At 50.4% G+C, this 15,220-nt stretch overlaps 1 protein-coding gene across 1 annotated transcript in view; it reads right to left on the bottom strand.

Annotated features, from left to right (window-relative positions):
* Positions 1 to 15,220, bottom strand: part of LOC140419070 (uncharacterized) — a 555,344-nt gene that overhangs the window by 512,597 nt on the left and 27,527 nt on the right. The gene's annotated exons all lie outside the window — the stretch shown is intronic.

The raw sequence follows: 15,220 nt of genomic DNA, 5'->3' as shown, positions 1-15,220 counted from the left end.
ACACCCCCACGGAAAGGCAGAAGATACACCTCCTACGCTCGCGGGTCAGCCCGGCGATCTACCCCCTGATCGAAGGGGCGGCGAACTATGATAAAGCCATGGAACTGCTGGAAGGACATTACATTCGTCCACTGAACCAGGTCGCGTGCATCAGGGGTAGACAGGTATGTGGAGTTAAAGTGAGAGTTTGGTGAGTGAGGGAGTTCGGTGAGGAGGGAGCAAGGTGCTCCTTTCATTTAATTTCCGACATTTCCTCAAAATGTGTAAAGGGAGCTGGGAGAGCAGCTGCCTGGGAGCAGCGTCGGAGGGCAGAGTTCCAGTTGGTTCACAGGGCAGCGACATTCTAGAAGATAACAGTTGTTTGATTTTGGGTTTTTAATTTTTTTAAATTATTTTATTTGTGTTTGTTTTGTTTTTTGGGGGCAGCAAGCTATCTTTGTATCGTTTAGCAGAATCACCAATTTTAGAGGCTTCACTTGAGAGAGTAGCAGCAGTATATATGTATTTTATTTTTAAGGGCCTAACGCATGTTTAATCTTTTTTTTCCCCTTTAAATCTCTTTGGGAATTCAGATCAGAGGGGATGGAAGCTAGGGCAGTTGTTTGCTCCTCCTGTAGGATGTGGGTGGTGAGGGACACCGGCACACCTGCGGTAAGTGCATCCAACTCCAGCTCCTCAGAGACTGCGTTAGGGAACTGGAGCTGGATGAACTTCGGATCGTCCGGGAGGCAGAGTGGGTGATAGAGAGGAGTTACAGGGAGGTAGCCACACCCAAGGTGCAGGACAAGAGTAGCTGGGTTACAGTCAGGGGAAGGAAAAGGAACGGGCAGACAATGCAGGGATCCCTCGTGCGTTCAAAACAAGTATAACGTTTTGGATGCTACTGGGGGGAGGCCCTAGCAGCCAGGTCTCTGCCACTGAGCCCGCCTCTGTGGCTCAGAAGGGAAGGGGGAGAATAGAAAAGCAATAGTGGTAGGAGACTCAATGGTTAGGGGAACTGATAGGAGGTTCTGTGGTCACGAACGAGACTCCCGGAAGGTATGTTGCCTCCCGGGTGCCAGGGCCAGGGATATCTTGGATCGAGTCTACAGGATTCTTAAGGGGGAGGGGGAGCAACCAGAAGTCGTGGTGCACATAGGCACCAATGACATAGCTGAGAAAAGGGATGAGGATTTAAAAAGTGATTTTAGGGAGTTAGGTTGACAGCTAAAGAGCAGGACAAGCAGAGTAGTGATCTCAGGATTGCTACTGGTGCCACGTGCAAGTGAGGCAAGGAACAGAGAGCGAGTGCAGCTGAACACGTGGCTACAAGGCTGGTGCAGGAGGGAAGGCTTCAGATATGTGGATCACTGGGATAGCTTCTGGGGAAGGTGGGACTTGTGCATGAAGGACGGATTGCACATAAACTGTCTTGGGTGGGTGGTTTTCTGGAGCTGTTCAGGAGGATTTAAACTAGTTTGGCAGGAGGATGGGAACCAGAGCTATGGATCAGAGGACAGGGTAGCTGTTGAACAGGCAGAAATCGTATGCAGCGAGTCGGTGAGGAAGGATAGACAGTTGATAGGGCAAAGTTGCACTCAGCGGAATGGGTCAAAGTGCGTCTGTTTCAATGTAAGGAGTGTCAGGAATAAGGGAGATGAACTTAGAGCATGGATCAGTATGTTGATCGGCGATGTTGTGGCCATTACGGAAACATTACTGCAGCAGATCTTGGAAAGGTGCAGAAGTAACAGAGTTGTTGTCATGGGTGACTTCAACTTCCCTAATATTGACTGGAACCTCCTTAGTGCAAATGGTTTGGATGGAGCAGATTTTGTCAGGTATGTACAGGAAGGATTCCTGACTCAATATGTAGATAGGCCGACTAGGGGGGGGGGGGGGGGGGGCATATTGGACTTGGTGCTCGGCAACGAACCAGGCCAGGTGTTAGATGTCTCGGTAAGAGAGCATTTTGGTGACAGTGACCACAACTCCTTGACCTTTACCAGAGTCATTGAGAGGGATAGGAACAGACAATATGGGAAGGTGTTTAATTGGGGGAGGGGAAATTATACAGCTATTAGACAGGAGCTGAGGAGCATAAATTGTGAACATTTGTTCTTGGGGGAAATGCACAACAGTAATGTGGGGGATGTTTAAGGAGCACTTGCTGCGAGTGCTGAATAGTTTTGTCCCAGTGAGACGAGGAAGGAATGGTAAGATGAAGGAGCCTTGGATGACAAGAGAAGTTTGCACTGAGTGCTGAATTTGGTGCATTTGAGTGCTATAGTGAGCGTTTGGTGACTGAGGGAGTATAAGGCTTCATTTTTATCTAAAGTCTAGACTTTCTTTTCTTTAGTTAATTAACTTAAAAGTTGCTGTTTGGTTTAGAAGAAGGTGAATTTTCAATCAGCTTTAAACAAAGCTTCTACTTGTAGGCACTTGCAGCTGGAGCTTGTTAATTAGTTAATTGGATTAGGCCAGTTTTCAGAGGCTAGATTCACAGTATAAAAGTGATCCCCTACAGTGCAGACTTTGTTTGCACTGAGTGCTGAATTTGGTGCATTTGAGTGCTATAGTGAGAGTTTGGTGACTGAGGGAGTGCTGAATTTGGTGCATTTGAGTGCTATAGTGAGAGTTTGGTGACAGAGAGTTAGGTGAGGAGGGAGTAAGGTGCTCCTTTCATTTTGTTTCCTACATTTCCGCAAAGAGTGAGAAGAGAGCCAGCAGTTTACAGAGAGTGCAGCTGACTGGGAGCAGAGTCGGAGGGCGGAGATCCAATTGGTCCACAGGGCAGCTATATTCTGTAAGGTAAGAGGGGATGGAGGCTAGGCCAGTTGCATGCTCCTCCTGTAGGATGTGGGTGGTGAGGGATACCACCGGTGTCCCCGCTGACTATACCTGCGGGAAGTGCACCCAACTCCAGCTCCTCAAAGACCAAGTTAGGGAACTGGAGCTGAAGCTGGATGAACTTTGGATCATCCGGGAGGCAGAGGGGGTGATAGAGAAGAGCTACAGGTAGGTAACCACACCCAAGGTACAGGACAAGAATAGCTGGGTTACAGTCAGGGGAAAAAAAAAACAGGCAGACAGTGCAGGGATCCCTCATGGCCGTTCCCCTTCAAAACAAGTATACCGTTTTGGATGCTGTTGGGGGGGATGACCTACCAGGGGAAGGCCCTAGCGCCAGGTCTCTGGCACTGAGTCTGGCTCTGGGGCTCAGAAGGGAAGGGGGGGAGAATAGAACAGCAATAGTTGTAGGAGATTCAATGGTTAGGGGAATAGATAGGAGATTCTGTGGTCACGAGCGAGACTCCCGGAAGGTATGTTGCCTCCCGGGGGCCAGGGATGTCTCGGATCGTGTCTTCAGGATCCTTAAGGGGGAGCGGGAGCAGCCAGAAGTCGTGGTGCACATTGGTACCAACGACGTAGGTAGGAAAAGGGGTGTGGAGGTAATAAATGAGTTTAGGGAGTTAGGCTGGAAGTTAAAAGCCAGGACAGACAGAGTTGTCATCTCTGGTTTGTTGCCGGTGCCACGTGATAGCGAAGCTAGGAATAGGGAGAGAGTGCAGCTGAACACGTGGCTGCAGGAATGGTGTAGGAGGGAGGGCTTCAGGTATTTGGATAATTGGAGCGCATTCTGGGGAAGGTGGGACCTGTACAAGCAGGACGGGTTGCATCTGAACCAGAGGGGCATCAATATCCTGGGAGGGAGATTTTCTAGTAGTCTTCGGGAGGGTTTAAACTAATTTGGCAGGGGAATGGGAACTAGAGTAGGGCCAATCAGGGATAGTGGAGGGAACTTGTGCCTGGAGTCTGAGGAGATGGGGGAGGCACTAAATGAATACTTTGCTTCAATATTCACAAGAGGGACCTTGTTGCTCATGAGAACAATGTGAACCAGGTTAATAGACTCAAAGAGGTTGATATTAAACAGGAGGATGTGCTGGAAATTTTGAAAAGCATCAGGATAGATAAGTTCCCTGGGCCTGACGGGATTTACCCAAGGTTACTACGGGAAGCGAGGGAGGAGATTGCTGAGCCGTTAGCGATGATCTTTGTGTCCTCACTCTCCACTGGAGTAGTACCGGATGATTGTAGGGAGGCAAATGTTGTTCCCTTGTTCAAGAAAGGGAATAGGGTAATCCCTGGGAATTACAGACCCATCAGTCTTACGTCTGTGGTGAGCAAAATGTTGGAAAGGATTCTGAGAAATAGGATTTGATGATTATTTAGGAAAACATAGTATGACTAAAGATAGTCAGCATGGCTTTTGAGGGGTAGGTTATGCCTCACAAGCCTCATTGAATTGTTTGAGGATGTGACGAGACACATTGATGAAGGTCGGGCAGTGGATGTGGTGTATATGGATTTCAGTCAGGCATTTGATAAGGTTCCCCATGGTAGGCTCATTCAGAAAGTTAGGCGACATGGGATACAGGGAAATTTGGCTGTCTGGATACAGAATTGGCTGGCCGAAAGAAGACAGCGAGTGGTAGTGGATGGAAAGTATTCCGCCTGGAGGTCGGTGACCAATGGTGTCCCGCAGGGATCCGTGCTGGGACCTCTGCTCTTTGTAGTTTTTCAATGACTTGGATGAGGAAGTGGAAGGGTGGGTTAATAAGTTTGCCGAAGACACTAAGGTTGGTGGCGTTTTAGCTAGTGTTGAGGGCTATTGCAGGTTACAACAGGACATTGACAGGACGCAGAGCTGGGCTGAGAAGTGGCAGATGGCATTCAACCTCGATAAATGTGAAGTGATTCATTTTGGAAGGTCGAATTTGAATGCTGAATACAGGGTTAAAGGCAGGATTCTTGGAAGTGTGGAGGAACAGAGCGATCTTGTTGTCTACGTACATAGATCCTGCAAAGTTGCCACCCAGGTTGATAGGGTTGTTAAGAAGGCGTATGGTGTGTTGGCTTTCATTTACAGGGGGATTGAGTTTCAGAGCCGTGAGGCTTTGTTGAAGCTTTATAAAACTTGGAATATTGTGTCCAGTTCTGGTCGCCTCATTATAGGAAGGATGTGGATGCTTTGGAGAGGGTACAGAGAAGACTAACAAAGATGCTGCCTGGACTGGAGGGGCATGTCTTATGAAGAAAGGTTAAGGGAGCTAGGGCTTTTCTCACTGAAGCGAAGAAGGAAGAGAGGTGACTTGATAGAGGTGTACAAGGTGATGAGAGGCATGGATAGAGTGGAGAGCCAGAGACTTTCCCCAGGGCGGAAATGGCTGTCACGAGGGGACATAATTTTAAGGTGATTGGAGGAAGGTACGGGGAGATGTCAGAGGTAGGTTCTTTACACAGAGTGGTGGTTGCGTGAAATACACTGCCAGCAGAGGTGGTGGAGTTGAGTCATTAGGGACACTTAAGCGACTCTTGGACAGGCACATGGACTGCAGTAAATTGAAGGAGTGTAGGTTTGGTTGACCTTAGATTAGGATAAATAGTCGGCACAACATCGTGGGCCGAAGGGCCTGTACTGTGCTGTACTGTTCTATGTTCGATATGTTTTTACACAGCGAGCGGCAATGACCTGAAACTTGCTGCCTATGAGGGAGAAGGTAAAATTTGAATTCATTTAAAGTTGACCAAAGACCCTGAAACCATTGTCGATTGTTGGTTCACTCATGTCCTTCAGTGAAGGAAATCTATCCTTCCCTTGTCTGGCCTACATGTGACTCCAGATCCACAGTCAGCTGGTTGACCCTTAAAATGCTCTCTGAGTACACTTCCTGGACCAGTTGGAGATCCCGAGGGTTGAGGAGCAGGAGGTGGCAGATTTGGGAGCGCAGATCGAGGTGGAGGAGGTGATTAAAGGAATTGGGAACATGCAGGCAGGAAAGGCCCCGGGACCAGATGGGTTCCCGGTGGAATTTTACAGGAAATATGTGGACCTACTGGCCCCACTCCTGACGAGAACCTTCAATGAGGCTAAGGAAAGGGGGACACTACCCCCGACAATGTCGGAGGCGACGATATCGTTGATCCTGAAACGAGACAAAGACCCGCTGCAGTGCGGGTCATACAGGCCCATCTCCCTCCTAAATGTAGATGCCAAGTTACTGGCCAAAGTGATGGCGACAAGGATAGAGGACTGTGTCCCAGGGGTGGTACATTACGACCAGACAGGGTTTGTTAAAGGGAGGCAATTGAATGCCAATATACGAAGGTTGCTGGGGGTGATGATGATGTCCCCACCGGAGGGGGAGGCGGAGATAGTGGTGGCGATGGATGCAGAGAAGGCATTTGATAGAGTGGAGGGGGACTACCTGTGGGAGGTACTGAAGAGATTTGGATTTGGAGAGGGGTTCATCAGATGGGTTCAGCTCCTGTACGGGGCCCCGGTGGCAAGCGTGGTTACAAATAGGCAACGATCCGACTATTTCCGATTACATAGGAGCACAAGACACGGGTGCCCCCTGTCCCCGTTACTGTTCGCGTTGGCAATCGAGCCATTGGCCATAGCACTGAGGGGCTCTAAGAAGTGGAGGGGGGTGCTCAGAGGAGGAGAGGAACATCGGGTGTCATTATATGCGGATGATTTGCTGCTATATGTGGCGGACCCAGTGGAGGGGATGCCAGAGATAATGCTGACACTCAGGGAGTTGGGAGAGTTCTCGGGATATAAATTGAATATGGGAAAGAGGGAACTTTTTGTGATGCACCTCGGGGAACAGGGCAGGGGGATAGACGATCTGCCGCTGAGGAGAGCAGCAAGGGATTTTCGATATCTAGGGATCCAGGTGGCCAGGAACTGGGGAACCTTGCATAAACTTAACTTGACGCGACTGGTAGAGCAGATGGAGGAGGACTTTAAGAGGTGGGACATGGTGCCCCTGTCATTGGCGGGTAGAGTACAGGCGGTTAAAATGGTGGTCCTCCCGAGGTTTCTTTTCGTGTTTCAGTGCCTCCCCATACTGATTACAAAGGCCTTTTTCAAGAAAGTGGACAGGAGTATTATGAGCTTTGTGGGGGCTGGAAAGACCCCGAGGGTAAAGAGGGGGTCCCTGCAGCGCAGTAGGGACAGAGGGGGACTGGCACTGCCGAGTCGGAGTGACTATTATTGGGCCGCCAACGTGTCTATGATATGTAAGTGGATGAGGGAAGAAAAAGGGGCGGCGTGGAAAAGGCTGGAGATGGCGTCCTGTAAGGGAACAAGTTTAAAAGCACTGGCGACGGCGCCGTTACCATTCCCCCCGAAAAAATACACCACACACCCAGTAGTGGTGGCGACTTTGAAGATTTGGGGGCAGTGGAGACGACATAGGGGAGTGACGGGTGCCTCGGTGTGGTCCCCGATAAGGAACAATCACAGGTTGTCCCGGGGAGGATAGATGGGGGATTCCAATCTTGGCAGCGAGCAGGAGTTGGGAAGTTGAAGGACTTGTTCTTGGACGGGTCGTTCGCGAGTTTGGGAGCATTGGTAGAAAAATACGGGTTGCCACCTGGGAATGCCTTCCGATATATGCAAGTGAGGGCATTTGCGAGGCAACAGGTGAGGGAATTTCCGCAGCTCCCGGCGCAAGGGATCCAGGACAGAGTGATTTCGGGGGCATGGGTCGGTGAAGGTAAAGTGTCCGATATATACAGGGAAATGAGAGACGAGGGGGAGACGATGGTAGAGGAGCTGAAGGGTAAATGGGAGGAGGAGCTGGGGGAAGAGATTGAGGTGGGGCTGTGGGCAGATGCCCTAAGTAGGGTAAATTCCTCGTCCTCGTATGCCAGGCTTAGCCTGATCCAATTCAAGGTTCTACACAGGGCACATATGACGGGAGCAAGGCTGAGTAGATTTTTTGGAGTGGAGGATAGGTGCGGGAGGTGCGCGGGAAGCCCGGCGAACCACACCCACATGTTTTGGTCATGTCCGGTATTGCATGGGTTCTGGGTGGGTGTGGCAAGAGTGATCTCAAAGGTGGTGGGGGTCTGGGTCGAACCGAGCTGGGTGTTAGCTATATTTGGGGTTGCAGAAGAGCTGGGAGTGCAGGAGGCGAGAGAGGCCGATGTTTTGGTCTTTGCGTCCCTAGTAGCCCGGCGAAGGATTCTACTTATGTGGAAAGAAGCCAAACCCCCGGGCGTGGAGGCCTGGACAAACGACATGGCAGGGTTCATAAAATTGGAGCGAATAAAATACGCACTGAGAGGTTCGGCTCAAGGGTTCACCAGGCGGTGGCAACCGTTTCTTGACTATCTCGCAGAGCGATAAGGGAAAACAGGAAAGACAGCAGCAGCAACCCAGGGGAGGGGGGGGGGTGTATTCGGTGTTTGGGTTTCTTGTTCTTTTCTTTCCATGCTAGTTGTTTATATTTATTTTTTCAGTATTATTATTTCTCTTTTCTTGCTCTTTTTCTGCACTTGTTAGTTTAATATATTGTTTAAATAACGGTCAATGTACATTTTGTTACAAAGTTGTAAAAATGGAAAATTCTTTTTGATCGAAAAACTTTAATAACATATATTTCAAAAAAAAAAAAAGATTGTAGTGCACAATGACCCCTAATACATACCACCACATTCACCCCTTGTTAAAAAGGAACCCGGCGGGGTGGTGCTTCGCATGGTGGTAGGGGTTTACAAGGCTGGCCCTGGAACAAATTTCGGAAACTGTTACTACAGCTTTAGCCCTACACTGGGCTATGTACAAGTTTGTGAGAACTATTTACAATATGAGCAAAAAACATTTTTTTTTTGTTACAACAACATTCTTGGTGTCATGCGGATTCCCCGAGTCAAGCGGGCGGTCTGGTCTTCCTCGTCGATCGCCTCAGCCCCGGTGGTGGTGCAGGTGCTTGCTCGGGCGTTGTCGTCTCCGGGAGCGTTTCGCTGTTTATTCCTGTCTTACTCCTGGGCGGGCACGGGAGGAGGACCGATCCCCCCCGGGAAAGGGGCGGTCGCGGGGTGCGCCAGTGGCAGGGAGGGGATGATCGGTGTCGGGGGTGTGTGTGTGTTTCCGGTGGGCGCCAGGTCCCGCAGGGAGACCGTGTCCTGTCGGCCGTCGGGGTACGCCACGTAGGCGTACTGCGGGTTCGCGTGGAGAAGGTGAAACCTCTCGACCAACGGGTCCGATTTGTGCGCCCGCACATGTTTCCGGAGCAAGATGGGTCCTGGGGCCACCAGCCAGGTCGGCAGCGACGTTCCGGAGGAGGACTTCCTGGGGAAGACAAGGAGGCGCTCATGAGGCGTTTGGTTAGTGGTGGTACACAGCAGCGACCGGATGGAGTGCAGAGCGTCCGGGAGGACCTCCTGCCACCGGGAAACTGGGAGATCCCTGGACCGTAGGGCCAGTAGGACGGTTTTCCAGACCGTGCCATTCTCCCTCTCTACTTGCCCGTTCCCCCGGGGGTTGTCGCTGGTCGTCCTGCTCGAGGCTATGCCCTTGCTGAGCAGGAACTGGCGCAGCTCGTCACTCATGAAGGAGGACCCCCTGTCGCTATGGATATACGCGGGGCAACCGAACAGTGTGAATATGGTGCCAAGGGCTTTAATGACTGTGGCCGCTGTCATGTCGGGGCAGGGGATGGCGAAGGGGAAACGAGAGTACTCGTCCAGAACGTTCAGGAAGTATGCGTTGCGGTCGGTGGAGGGGAGGGGCCCTTTGAAATCCAAACTGAGGCGTTCAAAGGGGCGGGAAGCCTTGATCAGGGGCGCTCTATCCGGCCTGAAAATGTGCGGTTTGCACTCTGCGCCGATGTGGCAGTTCCTGGTGACTGTACGGACCTCCTCCACAGAGTAGGGGAGGTTGCGGGACTTTACGAAATGGTAGAATCGAGTGACCCCCGGGTGGCAGAGGTCCTCGTGGAGGGCTTGGAGGCGGTCTATTTGTGCGTTGGCACATGTGCCGCGGGATAGGGCATCGGACGGCTCGTTCAGCTTTCCGGGACGATACAAGATCTCATAGTTGAAGGCGGAGAGCTCGATCCTCCACCTTAGGATCTTGTCATTCTTAATTTTACCCCGCTGTGCATTATCGAACATGAAGGCTACCGACCGTTGGTCGGTGAGGAGAGTGAATCTCCTCCCGGCCAGGTAATGCCTCCAATGTCGCACAGTTTCCACTATGGCTTGGGCTTCCTTTTCCACTGAGGAGTGGCGGATTTCTGAGGCATGGAGGGTCCGGGAGAAAAAGGCCACGGGTCTGCCCGCTTGGTTAAGGGTGGCCGCCAGAGCTACGTCGGATGCGTCGCTCTCGACCTGGAAGGGGAGGGACTCATCGATGGCGCGCATCGTGGCCTTTGCGATATCCGCTTTGATGCGGCTGAAGGCCTGGCGAGCCTCTGTCGACAGGGGGAAGGTAGTGGACTGTATTAGCGGGCGGGCCTGGTCTGCGTACTGGGGGACCCACTGGGCGTAATATGAAAAGAAACCCAGGCAACGTTTCAGGGCTTTGTAGCAGTGGGGGAGGGGGAATTCCATAAGGGGGCGCATGCGTTCGGGGTCAGGGCCTATTATTCCATTGCGCACTACGTATCCCAGGATGGCCAACCGGTTTGTGCTAAAAACGCATTTTTCCTCGTTATATGTGAGGTTCAGGGCGTTAGCGGTCTGGAGGAACTTTTGGAGGTTGGCGTCATGGTCCTGCTGATCATGGCCGCAGATGGTTACGTTGTCGAGATACGGGAATGTGGCCTGCAACCCGTGCTGATCAACCATTCGGTCCATCTCCCGTTGGAAGACCGAGACCCCGTTCGTGATGCCAAACGGGACCCTTAGGAAGTGGTATAGACGCCCGTCTGCCTCGAAGGCGGTGTACTTGCCGTCACCTGGGCGGATGGGGAGCTGGTGGTAGGCGGACTTGAGGTCCACGGTGGAAAAGACCTTATACTGGGCAATCCGATTGACCATGTCGGATATGCGGGGAAAGGGTACGCATCTAGCTGCGTGTACCTGTTGATGGTCTGACTATAGTCTACGACCATCCTTTGCTTCTCCCCGGTCTTTACTACTACCACCTGGGCTCTCCAGGGACTATTGCTGGCCTGGATTATGCCTTCAGCAACCGCTGGACTTCAGATCGAATAAATATCCGGTCCTGGGCGCTGTACCGTCTGCTCCTAGTGGCGACGGGTTTGCAATCCGGGGTGAGGTTTGCAAACAAGGACGGCGGTTCAACCTTGAGAGTTGCGAGGCCGCAGATAGTGAGTGGGGGTATTGGGCTGCCGAATTGGAATGTTAGGCTCTGCAGGTTACACTGGAAATCTAATCCCAGTAATGTGGGCGCACAGAGTTGGGGAAGGACGTAGAGCCTATAGTTCTTAAACTCCTTCCCTTGCACCGTTAGGTTTGCGATGCAGAACCCTTTGATCTCTACGGAATGGGATCCTGCAGCTAGGGAAATCTTTTGCGTGCTTGGATGGATGATCAGAAAACAGCGTCTTACCGTGTCTGGGTGAATAAAACTTTCAGTGCTCCCGGAGTCGATCAGGCATGGCATCTCGTATCCGTTGACCAGCACCGTTGTTGTCGTCGTCTGGAGCATCCGGGACCGCGATTGATCCAGTGTCACCGAAGCCAGTCGTGGTAGTAGTGTCGCGGCGTCTTCTTCGGACCCCGTGGAGCCGTCGATGCTGGGGTCCTTTGATGTCAACCAAGATGGTGGTCCATGAATCGCACGCGGCCTGGGGTGGACAAAATGGCCGCCCCATGGATCGCACGTGGTCGGGGGTGGACAAAATGGCCACCCCCATGAATCGCACGTGGCTGGGGGGTCACAAGATGGCGGCGCCCATCCTCCCCTCATGGTGCCCGGGACCCAAAATGGCGGCGCCCGCGGGTCGCACATGGGGCGCTGGGGGGGGGTTGGGGGGGTGTTTGGGATGTGCTGGGCTCGTTCTTCTCCGGGGATTGCGGCGACCCCCCGGGACCGGCACACTGCCGCGTAATGGCCCTTTTTGCCGCAGCTTTTACAAATAGCTGTGCAGGCCGAGCAGCGCTGCCGGGGGTGTTTTGCTTGTCCGCAGAAATAGCAGCGGGCCCCCCCAAAATTAGCAGCGCGGCGTAGAATTCCTCTAGCGATTCTCCGGGACTTTGCCGTCTCGTTGCGAGTTGGTGGCGCGCGTAGACCTGGCTAACAGGCCGAACGTAGATGCCCTTTAGCAATGCGAGCGCCGTCGGGAAATCCTCTGCGTCTTCTATGAGAGGGTAAATTTCCGGGCTTACCCTCGAATGCAGGACCTGCATTTTCTGGTCTTCTGTGATCCGGCCGGGAGCCATTCGGAGGTAGCCTTCAAAGCATGCTTGCCAGTGTTTGAATACTGCTGCCGAGTTCGCTGCGTGGGGGCTGATCCGCAGGCATTCCGGGGCGATCCGGAGCTCCATAGTGTTTTAAGCTCGCTTAATAAATTGTAGCGCACAATGACTTACGAGAGACGAGAAGTGATGAAGTCGATCCAGGCTTTATTAAGCGATGCTTGTCCCCAGCAGCTCAGCAACAGAATGAAGCTGCGGGGAGAAGCTCGGGTTCTTATACTCCGCCTTCAGGGCGGAGCCAGAAGTCGGCAGATCCAACCAGGACCCGGGATCTGTCAGCCAATAGCATCTCGGCTTCACAGGTCCCACATGACCCCTAATACATACCACCACAATGATCTGTTGAGCTGCTTGCAGAAAAATACTTTTCACTGTACCTCGGTACACGTGACAAGAAACAAATCCAATCCAATCCAAAAACACAACACCCAACAATAACAGGTGAGCAGCAGCTGAGGAATGTTATTAGTTAGTTTTTTAAAAAACTTGCAGCTATACTGTAAATCAATTTCACAAATCAATTTATGGCGCTTTCACTCACGTTTTGCCGTTTTGTGATCTTGTCATGTCTTTCGAAAGCAAGATGAAATCCTTTCTCCATTTACACTCTCAGTTTGTAGGTCTCTCAGACCACAGCCGACACATGGTGTCTATTTGGCTAGAGTATTTTGCTGGTAACAAGCCGGGAGCTCAGAATTACCTCAATGTTTATTTACCTTCTGGTTGAATGTTTTCTGACACAATTCACAGTCCAATTCTTCCCCCTGACAATAACCAGATGACCGGGGCCATTCCTACCCCGTGCCTAACAATGAAACCTGTATTCTTATCAGGATACTGACTAGATCTCTGTTCGGGTTCTTTAGATTCACTGACAGCCAGTTCCCCAGGTTCAGATGCTAAAGCATCATTGGGCTGCGGTGGAACAGCGGTTAGCTCTGCAAAAAGCTGCTGAGACGGACCTTTTTGTAACACTGTCGCTGGAAAACGTCCCTCAGTCGCCCGAAGTGAAATCTGTTTCTGATCTCCGTTTATTCTTTTTCTACTTAAGTCTACATTAGACACCGTGTTCTCTCCACGGCCGTTTCTGATAATGGTAAGTCTATGTTCAAAGGGACGTTGTCTATTCCATGTGTTAGAATCCATCCCAGACTTTGACACAGCCTGTGTTCTGTTGCCGCAACAAGTAATAGACTCACTACTCCTGGATCGCCTCTGTTGGAACATCAATATTCAAGGTAAGCTCCGAAATAATTACCGAGGTGATATAACTCGGATCATGGAGATAATTCTCAGCGTGTCCTATACCGGCTTTCTGTTCATGTGGCCAAGGATAAAGACAGAATTCAAATGTGTCTTATATAAACCTGTTAGTTTTGTTCACTGAGAACACGGTAACGAACTCATTTCGCAGTTAGAGGCATCAAAAACACTCAGCCGAGAAAAAAATAGTCGCGGAGGTTGTTGTACGAGTTTTTGTCTTTTATCTGACACTGTGCCTCCCTGTATAGTAATAAACCTCTCCGCCCGCCACATTCAGGGCGCTTATATTCAGGTAACCAGACTTTGTCGACTCATCATCAGTCGCCAGATATCGTCCTAAGATTTCATCTTTCTTCAGTCCTGCTACTTTGTAAATTATGCAAATTGGAGGCTGTGCCTGTTTCTGCCGATACCATTGCATAGTGCTTATAACCTGATCTGTATACTCGCAAATTAACTGCGCTGAACATCCTTCTAATAGTTAATGTCACTGGAGACTGATTCGCTGCACATAATCCGCCTGTGAAAGTAGATGAACAAAAGAGCACGAGATTAAAGAGAATAAAGCGAAACGTGTGTCTATCGAGACCTGAGTGTGTAAACTCTCATTTGCCAAGCTGCACATAATATGGATATATCTTATCGTTAACGATATTAAAGTTTAGTGCAAACACTTTGCAATCAATATGCTAAACTGTCATAAGAACATAATAAAAACATAAGAACTAGGAGCAGGAGTAGGCCATCTGGCCCCTCGCGCCTGCTCCGCCATTCAATGAGATCATGGCTGATCTTTTGTGGACTCAGCTCCACTTTCCGGCCCGAACACCATAACCCTTAATCCCTTTATTCTTCAAAAAACTATCTATCTTTATCTTAAAAACATTTAATGAAGGAGCCTCTACTGCTTCACTGGGCAAGGAATTCCATAGATTCACAACCCTTTGGGTGAAGAAGTTTCTCCTAAACTCAGTCCTAAATCTACTTCCCCTTATTTTGAGGCTATGCCCCCTAGTTCTGCTTTCACCCGCCAGTGGAAACAACCTGCCCGCATCTATCCTATCTATTCCCTTCATAATCCTATATGTTTCTATAAGATCCCCCCTCATCCTTCTAAATTCCAATGAGTACAGTCCCAGTCTACTCAACCTCTCCTCGTAATCCAACCCCTTCAGCTCTGGGATTAATCGAGTGAATCTCCTCTGCACACCCTCCAGTGCCAGTACGTCCTTTCTCAAGTAAGGAGACCAAAACTGAACACAATACTCCAGCTGTGGCCTCACTAACACCTTATACAATTGCAGCATAACCTCCCTAGTCTGAAACTCCATCCCTCTAGCAATGAAGGACAAAATTCCATTTGCCTTCTTAATCACCTGTTGCACCTGAAAACTAACTTTCTGCGACTCATGCACTAGCACACCCAGGTCTCTCTGCACAGCAGCATGTTTTAATATTTTATCATTTAAATAATAATCCCTTTTGCCGTTATTCTTACCAAAATGGATAACCTCACATTTGTCAACATTGTATTCCATCTGCCAGACCCTAGCCCATTCACTTAGCCTATCCAAATCCCTCTGCAGACTTCCAGTATCCTCTGCACTTTTTGCTTTACCACTTATCTTAGTGTCGTCTGCAAACTTGGACACATTGCCCTTGATCCCCAACTCCAAATCATTTATGTAAATTGTGAACAGTTGTGGGCCCAACACTGATCCCTGAGGGACAC

This window comes from Scyliorhinus torazame, chromosome 5 (assembly GCF_047496885.1).
Source record: "Scyliorhinus torazame isolate Kashiwa2021f chromosome 5, sScyTor2.1, whole genome shotgun sequence".
NCBI classification, from domain to species: Eukaryota; Metazoa; Chordata; class Chondrichthyes; order Carcharhiniformes; family Scyliorhinidae; genus Scyliorhinus; species Scyliorhinus torazame.
The sequence above is the reverse complement of the archived record's forward strand: the minus strand, read 5'-3'. Positions and strand labels throughout refer to the sequence as shown.